At 32.5% G+C, this 17,033-nt stretch overlaps 1 pseudogene; it reads left to right on the forward strand.

Annotated features, from left to right (window-relative positions):
* The first annotated feature begins 340 nt into the window (after positions 1-340).
* The window catches only part of LOC112692929, a 20,869-nt pseudogene continuing 4,176 nt past the window's right edge, over positions 341-17,033 (forward strand).

A 17,033-nucleotide genomic window follows, 5' to 3' on the forward strand; every position in this document is an offset into this window, starting at 1 on the left:
CGGTAAAACAACAATACGAATACCGTCCCCTTGGGTAAAGCTATTAGGTTGTAGACATTGGTAGATCTCTTCGTTTCGAGTCTGTAAATGTATTATTTAGTTGCGAATGATTTCGGACGGTCGGCAAGTTACGAGTTCCACGAAACCGCCGTGCCGGTGACTTTTCAACGACCACACGTAATTACGCCATTGCTCAACAGCATACAATAATGATTACACAGGCCGTTTTCGACGACACACAGATAGGACCGTAACCTCACCGACCAATACCTATATAAATGAACCGATGACCATTGCAAAATGGGCGTTTATTGCACAACATAACGTATATATTCCAAACATGCCAATTATTTTCGGTGGAGTTGATGAAGACAACGACATCATGACTAGTATGGCCGTAATCAGGGGTAAGGGCTCCGGGTACGACCCCCCCTCCCATCACCGAAATTGAATAGAAAAAAATATTTAAACTGTCTTTTCTTTATATTCCTGAAAACGGTGAAAAAATATGTTTTTATCTAGATTTTCTTTTAATTTTAAAGTCAAGAAAAGAATAAAATTACGGTAAGTACGTGACTTTATTTTAAGGTTTTTAAATGGAAACAAACTCAACGTAAGATAATATTTCATTTTTAAATATTACAACTTTAGACGTTGAAATTTAATACTATTATTTATTATTATTCAAAAGTAATATGAAATATATATTTAAGAGTTTTTTTATATTACATGGTATTTTATTGAGATATAGGTATTGTTTTAATTTTGATTTCTATGAGGATAGAACATCTAGACCGAAGGGTACGTACTACCAATCAGTCTTATAGAAGACAATTTTCTAAAATTGTATTTAGGTAATGTAGGTTATTATTTTGGATTTATATTAATTACAAATATTGTCTAACAGTGTACTGAAATGAGGAAAATTAATTGTGAGTATTTTATTTTAATTTTTTGCATTTGCAAACAGCTTTATAATAAATAGTTGAAGACACTCGTTTTCAGTTTTTCTCTTTAGAAAGAGAGGTGGCTAAATTATGTTGCCCCCCAACCGAAAACTGTTAGTTATATGTTTCATGTTATTTTCATCCTTATGAGTATACATTACCCTTAATCAAGTTTTAAGCAACTTTAAAGAAGAAAAACTTCTTTTTGCTGTTGTGATAGAAATCCGCAATGCAACTAAAATTCTAAGAAATTATGTATTTATTGGATAGTAGTTTTGATCTAAATAATTTAATGTCTTACGAGCAAAATTTATATTTTCAAACTCAAAATTTTCTAATAAAGAATGATTTTTTATTCCACCTAAATAGCCGAGACGATGTGTCTTTTGATGAGTGACCACGGATATATAGTATATATAGATCTTCCCAGTGAATACTGAGAATAGCAATGAGACAACCGTTATCACTTATCGGTAAACATTTATTGATTAAACTCAATAAAAGTACGGATTTATATTTATAATTCCATTACTATATATATTCCGAAACTGTGTAACGGCATGCAAAACCCACGCTAGAGAATACCCTTTTCGAAAATGTACTAATTTTTACAAACGTAAGTTATGAATGATGAAACTTTTTTAAATTATCTGTATTTTATCTATATAAACATGTAGTCATATCTTTTGTCTACTATCCAGATAAATATTTAAATAGTTTTCTATTATCTTGTCTAGATCAATTTTCAATGAATTAACCGTTATCTTGTATAGATAATTTTTTTGTTATCTATGTATAACACTTGTACATACAAGAAGATATAACCGATTCTATACGACGTAAATTGTTTGTATTATTTTAATGGTGGACGAAAAGTTTAGGGTTCTTAAACGATCAATAAAATGTAAGTGGATCGCTTCTATTTCATTGGAATATTTATTTTTTATACCATTGACCGGGTATGACGATCTTATTTAAATCCAGAATAATTCGCATCGATCATGAACGTGTTTGGAAAGTGTAAAAAAAAAATAAGTGATTCGACTTTCGTGGAATAAAATCCCTTCGGTTCGGATGCTCCGTTGAACACGTATGAAACATCCGAAAGCGAGCCGCTCTCCACCGACCCGTCAAAAATTAACCTTTGCGGCGCAACCGTTTCTTCGAGCGTACGCGGGTCAGTAGTGCCATAGCGACGGAACGGTGGCGGTGGACGGCACCGGTGGCGATCGCGCGAACGCGTACCCGGCATACGCGGCGGACGAGGCCGGACGAGGAACATCTCTGCCGCCCGCGCGCTTCACACGGATATCATTGTATTCGTGTACACATGTGCACGTGCGGTATGTACACGGCGTACACGCGGCGCGGACAAAGGCGAAACGGTGCAAAGTTATGCTGCCGGCGGCGGTACGGCGTAACGGTCTCTCGAAACTATGCGGCGGCGATACCGTTTCTCGTGGCGGGCGGCGGAGGGGCGCGCGCGCGCTCGGGAAGAATCGCCGTAGTCGTCAATGCGCGAAAACTTTATACGCGACCGTAGCCCGTCGTCGTCGTCGTCGTCGTCGTCTTTTGTGTTGCACGACCGCCGTCGATGCCGTTTACAAACTATTCGTTGTACCGGAACAGCGGACCGCGCACAAATAAACGTAAACAATAACAGCGTGCGCGTGTGCGCGTCCGACGACGACGTGCGCGGCGGAAACACGACGGGAAACGGTAAACGGAGTTGAGTGTACGACGGACGCGGAGGCGCGGACAACGGGCCGCCGGCCGTGGCGAACGGGGAACCGTTCGTGGGGAACGGGGGGGGGGGGAACCGTCTTCACGCGCGTACTCGGCGAGACGAATAACACGCGCGCGACGGGATCGCGACTCCGGTGACCCGCGCCCGTATTCTGTGTCGCCGCCGCCGACAACCGCGCTTGTTTGATATTATTTTCGATGATTGCTTTTTGATTGATATGAAGGACGTAAAACATTTCTAAAACAAAATACGCGACATTGACCGTTGCCATTTTTAACATTAAACGCAAGATTTTCATTTTTGCGTTCCCCCGGGAATCGCGCCCGGAGCGTGGGCACCTCTCACCACCCCCTCGCTGCGGCCCTGATATTAGCCCACAGTCGTCTAAGTAGTATTCTCCGGCGGCAGGTGCTCAGCACTCGTAAATAGTTTTTCTTAAAACTGTAATTTTGATGTTGATGGCTTTTTTTTTATTACCCGATACTTTCCAGTGATGTTTTCCGATAATGCGCAGATTCATTTTTTTTTTTTTTTTTTTTATAGAAAAATAATAATTTTACAAACGATGAAACTTAAAATGATCTGTTTTTTATTTAAACATAATTATCTTGTATCCTTTATAAATATTTAAATTATTATCTACTGTCTTATTAGATGAATGTTTAATTAAATTTATCCTATCTAGATAATTTTTTGGTTGTTTATGTATAACACTGATACTTTCTAACAAACTTTCTGGTAATCTCTAATGTTTTCATCATTATACAATAATTACACTATGACGAAGTAGTGCATCTCACCATGCCTGCAGATCAGATGTAAAAATTGTAGTGACGACCGAATATAAATCGATGGAGTTCTATGGCATTTTTTTTTCTCTGAAATATTTTGCAAAGTTTATTTTTGGATTTTCGGATAAAGATTATTAAAGAAAGTTATAATTTTAAAATCATCGTTCGTAAGAAAACGAGAAAAATTCAATTTCATATAATGTTGTTCTCCTATAAAATGTATTCAATCGCGATATTATAAAAAAATCCCCTCGTTATACTCAAATTCTTTGAAGGCGTATCGATAGGTAGTGCAAAATATCATAATATTATTTTGGAACGTATTATTTACCATAAGAATAAACACGCAATAAAGCTGTAACAATAAGCCTTCCTGAAATACATTCGGATGTACAACATTGTACGTTTTATACTATCGCTGTACTTTTACAATATTTTTTCATCAAACAGTGATATTAAAAGTCACTAACTTCTGCACCTTATTTCCTTTATAACTATTTGTAATACACAATCGCAAGAAATAATTAAATTGATAGAAATTAGTTTTTTTTTTTTTTTTAATGTTGGTCACAAACTTAAGTATTGTAATTTTACTTATTATTTTTTCTTAAAAAAACTAAGACATATTAAACCCAATCCATAATTTCCATATTTCCAAGACATAATAACGCTAGTTAATTATATAATCATATGTATATTATAGACAATATATTTGCACGGTATAGTTATAATACGTTTAGACCAACTAAATGTAATTATTACATTTTTTTTATTAAATATTTCTGAAGATATTTTGAATAAATTTTAAGACCTTGCCAGGTTTCTTGCAAGTAACATATTTCTATTATAGCCTTTATTTTTTCATACATTTTCTCGCAATTAGTAACATTCAAATGTTTTTACTCACTACTATAATTATAATCATGTAATGAATTATGATAACTTACATAAAGTTTTGATATATAAATATTTTAATGAGCTGTTTTATTATTTGACCTCTAAAAGTTTAATTCCGAAAGTCTTGTTATATGTAGTATAAAAGTTATGAATTATTAGAAATGTCAGTATTTTAATGGAATATAATGTTGTATTATATGTATTACATATACATAGTTATTGTAAATGTTATTTTAACAATTGTTCATAAATTCTAAAGTTAATTATGTAATCTGAAACTGGAATATGCAATGAGTTCAAAATATTGGTACATATTAAAAACATAAGAGTAGATGAATAAAAACAAAATAATTATCAACCTATCAAAGGTTTAAACAAATCAATACATAGTTATTAATAAGAAAAAAAATCTTTATAAATCTATAAACTGGAATCTGGAAGTTTTATCTATGCACAACAGATACAAGTTGCCATCACTTTAACCATTGGTAGACCATAGAAAATATTTTATAATAAAATAAAATTCAAATCTTTAATTATTCTCTCAAGATAATAATTTGTACTTTATAAAAGAGAATTTCAACGTTACAATTGTTATATTTAACATTGTATTATAATTTATGGCAAAACTTATTTTTGTGTTTCCTTAATTTGTAACCATCATAATAAATTATAATATTACATAATTCATTATAGTAGAATATTTTTTTGTAAATTTTTTATAATTTTAATACAAATTAAAAAATATTTAGTCAATTTCCAACTTAAAATCAATTGAAAATGTAAACCCTTTTAGGATTTTTTAAATATTAATAAATAAAACTAGACTTCTTCTTCTTCTTTTCTTCTTTTTTTATTATTATTTTAATTTGTTTTCTATGAAATTATATTTTTAATCCGTGTCATAAAAATGAGAAATATAACGAATGGTTTTGGTATATTATATTAGATATATAACAAACAGAGACATCCAAAGTATGAAAATAACGTTGCAATACGACACTTAAAACACATTACGGAATTTAATTAAAGCTGTATGCAATTTAAAAAATGTATGTTATAATTATAGCGGATTAGTATTTTGTTTACTGCTCTACCCATGAAGTTCATATTTTAATATCATTAAATTAATAATTACTTTATTGAGGTCAACACACATACCTACCGACGTCGAATAAGTAGTGAATAAATCGTCTAGGCGAACACGTCTTATAGCCAAATTACTGTACAGTTGCTCGTCCCTACAACCTCATTAGAGTGCATTGAAGAACTTTAAGGTTTCTATTCGTCAATATTTAATATTTATTATGTGCCAAGCAGAATTGTTCTATGAAATTAAATAAATATTTTTAACATTTTTTTTTTATTTTGTGTATTTAGACGGTTATATTGTCGTGTTACATATCGGATAAATATTAAAACTATGCACTCTGTGTATGTGTTCGTTTAGTAAGTAACAAAAAAGTTATTAACAAAACGTATAGAAATATTGATTACTAATACTAATTACTGACACGAATGTTTCATATTTTACGTACCGGACACGGTATCTAAAATATACCTAACAGTTTATATTATTTGTGGATACACTATGGCCAACCACGGCACGTTGCATCATGCCTACGTACATAATAGTCAAACGTAGGTAAATGAATATATTCTATAGAAATAAAAATAATGTACTGGTTCAATTCAGGTTCACCGATCGATCATACGTATGGAAATGCTGAAATACGCAATTGACAAGTAATAGTAATCGTGCAGTTCAAAAGATAACCGGTGTAATGTGATAATATGGTTCTTATATCTTATGGTTCCCGTTCGTAGAGTACGATAGATCCCGACTCTTAGGGTAAACGCATAAGGTTTTAAAAGAGGCATTCCCGTGTACGGTCACCTTTGCGTATTATACAAAAACGTATTGCTGCAACGGCAGTCCTTGCGCGACGGACATGACGTTTCGAGTAAAATTCGTCAGACAAATGAAGATCGCGGTGAAACGGCATTCGAATGCGAAATTCGCTGAAGACAAACGGTTTTTGTGAACGAGTTGAACAAAAGTGTCTTTTGCGTGCGGAGCGCGGCGGCAACAGTTCGGCGCGGGCGGCAGGTAGTCAACGGGAGCGAACACGACGTGCGAACGGGGTAAGTACCTAGGCGGGTGGCGGGTGGCGGTGAAGGATGAACCTGGAGGGCGGATGCGTGCGGGAAAAATGTTTCGTGGCGCGGTGGTCACGCACGCGGATCGGACGGGAGGCGAGGCGGTGTTTGTCGACGGCGCACGGGTCGGATTGGTCGTCCGTATAATTGGTCGACGGCGTTGAATTAATTACCGCACTGCAGCGCGCGATAATATCCGTTACCGTCGGTCTTATTAGGCGGCCGCGGTCTTCGGGGGTTTTAACGGTACCCCGGTGCCACACTCCCCCGCCCTCCCGTCCCGTCACTTCGGTGTTATTATTACAACGGTATCGGCGCGTGGGCTTATTGGGAAACGCGGTTAAGTGTTGCCCTGGCACGTGCGCCGCCGCCGCGAAGAGATTGTTGTCTAAATTAATTACCGTCACCGCTCGCGAAGTGTCTGTTTATTAATGCGTATTACATCGCGCGCCGCGACAGCAAGTACAAGTGGCCGCGGTCGTCGCGCCCGACCACCACAGCCACACGACGACCACGACGTTTCCGACGCGGTACCCGGCACGACCACACGTCGTGGACGCGCGCGTACGTTTCGTTCCCGGGGACCCGTTGGCCGTGCGCGGTGCCCTTGGACGGTTTTCACCGTTTCCGGTGCGCTATTAATAAAAGTCTGGCCGGGGCTTATCTGCCGCGTTATTAATAGGCCAGTGTGTACAGTAAAATTAATTTCGAAACTTAAATAATTTCAAACTCGGCTGATCATATTGTACGATATCTACCCGCGGCTACGTGCAACCATTATGTTCGCGTCGTCGTGTACCGCGCGATTCCGACGGCACAATATATCATGTTAAATTAAACGAAAGTCAACCGTGAACGTACACAACTTCTGTAGTTTTCGGGTTGGAAATAGTTTTAAATACGTTACGGGCGGTACACCTATACATTATCACATTATAATACCTGTACGTCCCGCTAAAATCGATTTCGGTACCTAACCGGCAAACCCGGAATAAAGGGGGTGGGGGTCAGATGGGGCCGTGGTCCCGGGCCTACAACGGATATCGAATAATAATAGGCCCCTGGTGAATAGTACGTTTTTTTTTCCTATTAAATCACAAATATTTGTATAAAATACATTAACGTTTCCTATAGGCTATACTACATCGATAACGGATAATAGATTATGCTATCATCAGGGTCGGCGAGAACTTTTGAGGGCGCCAGGGGCGATCGGTTCCAGGTCCCCTTTACTTGCACTTGTTTGGCCAAGATCATGGGCGCCTGCAGAAAATTTATCAAGGGGGGGGGGAGCATAATAAAATCAAACACTAAAACGTATGTTAAAAATTGTATTCTTAGCAAATAATAAAATATGTCAGAGTTATTCACACATAAATCGTTATTAAATAAAAACCGAAGACTTCGCGATTTTTTTTTTTCAATTTGAAACCTTGTTATTAACTGTTCAATTAATTTTTCCAGGGTGGGGCAAATGACCCGTCTTGCCCCCCCCTCTGGGCACCCATGACCAAGATATTTGGTACATACTTTAGTACAATAAAAATATTGTATAAAACACTGAGATGACAAGCCCTCTCGGACGTACAGACCCCGGGGCTCTAGCTTCCTTGCCCCACTCTCTCACCAACCCTGGCTATTATTATAACGTCAATATCGTCTATTTTTAGCAGGATGATAATGGTAAAAATAAATTTATAAGAAAACTCTATTATGGTGAGTACCATTGATTATGATTACAAATTTACGACGGATGGATACTACTAGGTATTTAAGATATAGCTATAAAACTATTTTTGATTATAAAATATATACCTACCTATTTATTTATTAGTTATTAATATAGGCCCCTAAAATTGGTATGGCCCCAGACTCAAAATTATCCTAATTCGAGCTTGCCTTACCGGTACTGATGTATGATTGTGGTTCATGATATTATAGTATTATCATTTAGTAGACACGTGTGTATAATCCACATGTCGATTTTTCCATTCGAAACATTGCCGAGCATAGGCTACACAGACTCCTATTTCAGATGTGGCTTTTATTTTTTTATCAACCACCCATCCCCTTAAAGAAATAAAATAAAATAGTCATACAAAACATAAGTAAGGAGAAATAAAATGTATAGTTAAAACTGATACCCAGTACAATTAATATAAACATAAAGTGAATTACAATTATATCTTACAATTTTTTAAAGTACATGTGGTAATCTTCGTTCTCCTGTTAATCTAGAATTATTCAATTATTTCATCATAATTGATTGAAATAGTTACCTTTTGTTCAACAAACATTTATAATTACGCATCCAATCGTTATTGATTAAAATCGATCATAGACCATAACTTTGGCTTCACTATACTCAATTCTGAAAATGAATATTCACAAAATATTATTTATTGTTGCCAGTTAGCATACTTTAGATTTAATTTGACTCTGTCACAAACGCACAAATCTTCATTTAGAAAAGATATTTAAAAAAAATTATAAATAATTATCAGTAAGAACTAAAATATAGGATTTATACTTTATAGTCACTAGTCTAATGCAAATAAAATAAAACTTAAATCAAATAATTTGGCATATATAAGTTACTAAATATAGGTTTATGATAATGGTATTAAACTGTCAACAATTTAACAGTGAAAATATAAAACTGATAATAGAATAAACGCCACAGAGCCACAATTTACTAAGCTTACCATAATTAATATATTTTCTATAGAGCTTACCGTCTGGAGTATAATAATACTGCAGCACGTCCATAGATAATAAATTCAATACATTTATTATCAATATTCGCCAGTTAAGTACGACAATTTTTATGATAAAACTGATGAAAAAACTGTCTGATTTTCCAAAAATATTAGATATTTGTTCTGTTTAGCTAAATACCTGGTATCAATGACCTATCTAAAAAAAAAAAAGTCTTGAGTTTGGCTATTGCCCTATAAGTTGTAATGTTCCCATAGGGTATACTACATAATATGTAGTACACGCCGTAAACTCTCAACACTATTTTGAAAATTCACTGGAATACCACGTACACTCTCAAGCCCTAAGCACCTCGGGGAAAAGTATTAAATGTTATTAATTTTATAGGTATTAATTTTAGTATTATTTTATAATTTTTTTTCCCCTGATGATTAGTACATTACTATGAAATAATTATTGACGGTACACAATGTATTTACGATGGCATAAATTTATTTAAATAATTTTATCTACTAATTTTTGTGAGTAATTAAAATGTATACATTTCAATTTTTTGTTAATATTTACAACCCTTTCCTACCACTACCTTCTAAGTCATAAAAATACCCATGTTCAAATAATTGTCAATGCAATATACTTTTTAAAAAATTGATGAGAACATCAAATGCCTATACCAGTGCGCACACCTATGCTAAGTATTGAATACATCAAAAAAATGTAAATATTAATCGTGCTCTTTCTCAAATATTTATGGACAAAAGTACATGATTATTGAAACGAGCACATTTAGATTAGCCTATACGTCTAAAAATGGTTCATATTATTTAATTAGTGCCTTCATATATATACCTGCATTAAATATCTTATAAGTTCTCAATTTTCGAAAACATGTTGGTAGACGCGATAAAAAAGTAAAGTAAAAGAACACATCATGGTAAAATCAATACATTCTTCGTTTCACTCAGAATCTATAAAGGAAGATATGTGCAAAAATGATTCACGAAATTTTTGAAGTACCTATATGATAGAACGATATGACGCTGTATAATACGATATTATAATCTATAAACTTTAATAGAAAAAACTAGTCTAATACAGGTTAGGGAATTGGGATAGTCACCGAGACTTGATCTTTATATTTAAGAGTAATGATAAGTTATCGCGTTCAAAAAACAATTCCGAGTGAAACTTGGCTTCTTCATACATTGTAAACAAAACTTAAGGTCTCGTAAAACAAAATTGTTACTCATTGTTTTGAATTACAGCTAGAAAATATAAAATTAACTGGTCTTAAAAGTTTAAACTACTAGTCTTATAAAATAAAAATGAGAAAAAACTTTTATAGTGTATAAATTTCTAAATTTTACCAAAAGTTTTAATTCTCTTTTAACATTATACTACTCGTACATGTGTATCTACATAAACCTTAGAAATTCAAAGTCTAATAATTTCAAAAGTTATGATTAATATACTATACAACAAAAAAACCTAAATCGAATATTAAATAAATTTCATAATTTTTCCTTTGGCTTAAATAAATTATGGGAAAACTCGAAAAAAGTTTTAACGTTTAATTTACTAATTACTTAACATGTTTAATGAATTTATTGACCTTTGTGAAAGTTTTAAATTACTCCCACTGCTAAAATCGGATAAATAGTTATTAGTAATACATTGATTAATATCCTAATGTAGTATTACTAAAAAAAATTGCTTTTTTAAACCCATATGCAACTTATTAGTGACAGATTTATTACACGGGGTAAATCACTTAAAAGTACAAAAGGATTTTAAAATAAAATAAAATGAAACGTACGATGTTATAACGACAATTCGCAACGTACCTGGAGTAATATTAAACTAACGTTAATCAAAAATGATAAAAATAAACTTTATGGTTAACCGATAACCTAGTGGTTGGTTGGACACACGAAATCCATAATACTTAAACCGTGAGATTAAATAGCAACAACGAGTGATTACCGTCCACGTATTAAACAATGGACCGCAGAGACGATTATTTTGAGTTACGTTTAATAAGGTTAATAATTAAATGTTTTGGGTAATCTCTGTGATATAAAGCGAATGTAAAATTACACACATATATTTCTGTGTGTTATGATAATATGCAATGATAATTACTAATGATAGTTACTATGTACCTAGTTGATAAATACGAGTATAGGGGTATTTTATACCATCTATTATTAGAGTATATTAAATTGTTCATTAAATGTTCAACTAGATATTATTCGGATACGAATTGTATGAAAACAATACGTTGGTATACCATTAGAATGGTTCTTTTAAATATTAGATAAAACCGTCCGTACAATTACGGAATGTCCAACGTGATTAAATAAACCTACGTATCTTGTGACTTTTGGAAACAGTTACAACGCCAATTTTTAACTATCAATGGGTTCAATATTTCATTCGGCAAAACTACATCAAAGTAATTATCGTAACTTAATATTTTTGTCTGTAAAGAAATAACTCTGAGCACTAATTATTTATTTCTGGATCATTCCAAGAAATTCAATATTATAAAAAAAAAACTCAGAAATGACTTGTACACGTGTGAGTAGGTCATTTAAATTCCAAGTTCATTTCTTGTTTTCAGATAGAACTCAGAATGCATTACAAATACGTATGATGTATAAATAAAAGTAAAGTATACAATAAATATATTTGATTACTATTCTCGTACATTTAGTTGGCATTTGCGAATGAAATTGAAGAATGATACCTTCTTAAATAAAATCTATATTTTTGGAACAAAATATTATATATAATTGATTATATTTTTTTCTCAATGTTACTAACAAATGTAATAAAAAAAATGTGAAAGACAATTTTTTCCGAATGCTTGATACAAAACTATAGCTTTCTTGTTTTAAATCAGTCTAAAAATTAGGTTTTATTTTTCAATTTTAGATATTAAATAATAACCAAAAATAGTCTTCAATGTCATTGATACGACATGCTTTATTTGTAGTCGCAAAGCTGGATTTATTTCCAAATATAGTCTCTAACATAAGTATTTGTTAAGCAATTAACTCATATAAAATGTACTTATACCTAGATAAACAAATGCACTTTTTTATCATATATTTTTTTATCAAAACAAAAATAAAAATAATAAAAAATATCCATTTATGCTTATACAATTTTTTTAAATAATTATTATTTTTGAATGATTACATATATATATAAAATAGAAATAATATTCATAGATAATATGTTAAAAATTTACAAACTCCATAGTAAATGAGAACAACATTAATGATTTTTATGTTTACTACTTAATGATTACTCGAATGCTACTAAAAAAGGAAAACAAAAAGTATTTTACTTAAATATTATTTCAATGTTGCATAACTCAACTTTGGAACATATTTTATTTTTTTATTTTACAACTTAAAATACTAAATACATCAATTTAAACAATCATTAGAAATGAAATATTGTTTATGATATAATACGTGATATAACAACCGATACAAATTAGAACATACAATATAGGAATATTCCGGAAACTTCAATTTAAGGTCTTAAAACCAGGTATGCCATTATAAACGATTTTTTTTTTTTTTGTATATATTTACATATATTACATACAATTCATAAATTAGTAAATACGGTTTACAAAAGATACACATAAGTAATATCAAAAATACAAGGTTTCTCAAGTATGTATTAATTAAGAGCCAGAAGGTACAATGGATTCACATTACGTCCGTACTTTTAATTAGTAAATTTACGGAAGACAACGTATAGATCGTAGTGTTCATTTTTAGAATGTACCTGTGGTTTGCCTGTTGGCAAAAGTGAAAATCAATTATATGATAACCTAAAATTAATTTATTATCTAAATACAATAAGTAAGTTTGTATACTGATTTATTTGTCTAAATAAAATAGTTATCTACTATACCATTTATTAACTTTAATGTCGATTATTGAATTAATTTAAAAAATGATAGTGTTAAAAGGTCTAATTTAGGCTATAATTTATTTTACACATTAAAATGTCTTATCTATTGCGTTTCATTTTTCATTTTATAGGCTCCTAATTTAACTCTGATTTTGTTTTTACTAATAAAATAATTTTATATTCGACATTAATATTCTTGGAGATAAAAATAGCTGTATTATTATCCTCATATTTCATTTATTAATTCATTAAGACTGTAGACATTAAACATCAACTTCTATAAGTTCAGTCGATTTTTTTATTAGCTCCCAACTCAAAACAATTTTAACACATTTTCGCTTAATGTCATGAAATTAACTGAATATTAATTAATTGAAAATTAATTTAATATTTTTATTATTTTATATTTAGTAAAGGTTTTTTTATTTCATTAGTCTATATTTTTTAAATTAATGAAAGTTATTATATTAGTGAATATTATTACAGTAGTATATTAGTAAAATGTTTTATGCCACCATTCCTAAAAATAATATTACTAAAAGTTATAGGGAAACCGAAATTTATATGGTTTTGGAAATGATATACATAGTATTGGAAAACATCACCTTATCCAAAAATAAATTTGCATTCATTTTTTTATTTTATTAATATTATTTTAAAATGATAAATCATTTTAAGACCATTAGATTCCGTTGCATAACTTATAATAGGTAATGAGTAATAGCGTGATTACGTAAACTATAAACACGTATAGAATAAATTAATTAATATAGTAACTATAGGTTTAATTAAATTATCCAAAATTGATACACAAATTTCATTAAATCAATCATAACTACTTAAATTATTGAAGTGCAAACATATGATTATAAATATACCTATAACATCGAAGTAATAAAGCTTTAGTATTTTCCATTCACAGGAACACACCCCATCTATTCGCATTCCTGGTAAACGAACAATATATAACCAGATCAATAGGAGGTTCTAACAAGAACAATATAAAAACGATTATTCGAACTTTTTTGAAGTATAAAATTTTTTTCAGTCTTCTTTGAACCTACTCATAAAACCCGTTGCACATGAGTTAAACGTAATACAAATTGTTCAACTCAAATAATATGTTTAATAAATACACTTTAAAATGAAACAAATTACAAAATATTCTATGTTAAACGAAAAATATGTTAATCATACTAATAAAGTGTGTGTAGAACGGCTTAAAAACGGTACTTTCGTGCAACCATAATTATTTTTTTATGAAGCTTTATATACATATGTATAACATGTACATACAGGTCGGATCGCCCATATATTTTGCATTTATTATTGTGGTACTATGTCTGTACATTATTTTATTGTTATATCTAGCGTTTGGACAAAAGGTATTATGAATTCAAAACCCATCAAACCTCACGTGAATTACGAAAATCGCCGTTGCACAGGAAAACAATTTTCAGACACGGCACATATTCCTGTACAAAATGACCATGACGTGCGGGAACAGTACGAACAATTAGCGTCGTGAAATACCAATAAACGCGTGCCGGTAACGAACGGCAGAACATACGTAAACTTAAACGAACCAAGTGAAGACCAAAACGAAGAGAACGTTTGCAGCGACGAACCGGTAAAGTTACCGCGAAACAGAACGTCTTGAACCTTAGCGCCGACGGTCATCGAGTCCGTTGAATCGGCAGCCGACGCGTACCTTCGCCAGCCACTCTTTCGTCGCACTCCGCGCCCGGTGCGAGAACGGTTGTTCTCGTGATCCTCGCGTAGAGAGCTCCTTACCGCGAAACGGAACACGTCGAAGGCTTAAACGTTTGCCGCCGCTGTAACGAAACTACGACCGACGATCGCAAAAACGATTCGATCCATCGTTGTGCGGGTATTTCTTTCGAACACGACCCGGTAAACGATTAAGCGCTTGCTGCGAGAGGATCGTGCATCGAGAGGATACCTCGGGGTCGAATAACCCGTCCGTTGTACGCCGGTATTCAAAACAGCGAGTGCGCCGCATTTAAACGTTCCGAACAGATGCCGGTGGTCCGGTGTTATCCGTTTCAATGCGCGGTCACGTATTATCTTGGCACTCGTGTAGAGACCGCGCAATGCTGTGTATGGGCTGCACAAACGACCGCAATACCGCGTTGAACAAATGATTAACACTCACAACGAACAATCCGTTTACCGCTTGCGCACGGTTGCGACCGCGGTCCGCGTCCACATCGGTGTACGTCCGTGTACCACGTAAGCCTGTGCGGCCCAACGGTCTTCGGGGCCCGGTGCAGAATTTTGCGGGAGCCCCACATACGTTAATTTATTAATTATTCGTATAAGTCTAGAATTTTTTTTTTTTTTTATCGTATTACATAACTAAACGTTTACTACAACCATATGATGAACTACATTATATATTAGAGAAGTATATGGAACAACTTTATTACTGTTGGCATTTTTCAAATGTTGTCAACGTTTTCCGAGCTCTGGTTCAGATTCGGATACTAACCTCGAGAAGAAAAGTTTTAAAATTTGCTAGTCGGAGCGTAAATTCATTTTGGAGAAGTATGTAATACAAATAAAGTCTTTACTTCTTTTTTTTTTTTCCTTTCGGTCGAAAATTTTATTCGAAAACCCAATTGTAGAATCACAATTTATAATTGATCGCAACAAAAAACTAAGAAAGGAAGAACTTACGCCTCAAATTTCTGTTTTGTACAGCCTCCCAATTCAGTATACTTTTTTTTTAATTTTTTCCATAGTTGAAGAAATCATAATTTGTGAAATGTTTTCCCTTAACAATTACCTCTAGAAATAATTTAAACAAAATATTGTGAAGAACTCCAGATAAATAATTTAAATGAAAAAAATTAAAAGTATTCATTACTTCAGTATTAAATAAATACTGTCTAGTAGTTAATATTAGTTGATCGTTAATTAAACTCTTTTTAAATGTGTAAAATAGTGGTCTTCAACATTTTTAACAATGCGTCAAATTACATCCTCCTACAAAATATTTTTCGGCACACCAATCCATATAATATGAGAAATATGTTTTATAAACGCATAGGTACACTTTTTACGGTCTACTCTTATTAGAGAATTAATTATTATGAAATACATTAATACAATCGTTCCATCGAAACGGCTGCAACGGCTAAACTTAAATAAATAATATTAAATGTATCTATGATTAGTTCGATCAGTTTTCACCGAAAATCGATAATAATACTGGTTAATACATACTTATAAAAAATTTATCGCGGCACACCGATTGAAAAACATTGGTTTACGATATATACTTTACAAAACTAAATATTATAGTTTTAAATTATAACTTAAAAACTGAAAAATATTGCTGTGTATAAATTGAACGTATTTGTACTTTTAATGTTGAGATCTATTTTAAAATATATTGACGAAAAAAAATTCGATCAATTTGTCCAGAACTACAATCAGTTAAGAAATAAACAAATTTTATATATTATACATAAGCACGTCCATATGCACTTACAATAAAATCTATACTTTATATTTAATCAGGTTTTATAGCGTCCATACACAGATTATATTTATATTATTGTACTTTTATCGTACAGATATATACTATTATGAATTTATGTCGAATCAAATCATTTAATAATAATTTAAAGTCAGATTTTGGCAAGCTAAATTAATGTTTACGACCACTGTGTGTGTTCCCTTTTAGTTGTCGCGACAACATATACAAACATTTTTCTTTATTACTATTGACCATAAGCCAAGACTGACAACGACTACGGATTATAATAATATTTAATAATCTCACGAAACGAAAAAGTTGCAAACCGATTA

Source organism: Sipha flava, unplaced genomic scaffold (genome assembly GCF_003268045.1).
Source record: "Sipha flava isolate LNK unplaced genomic scaffold, YSA_version1 79_pilon_pilon, whole genome shotgun sequence".
NCBI classification, from domain to species: domain Eukaryota; kingdom Metazoa; phylum Arthropoda; class Insecta; order Hemiptera; family Aphididae; genus Sipha; species Sipha flava.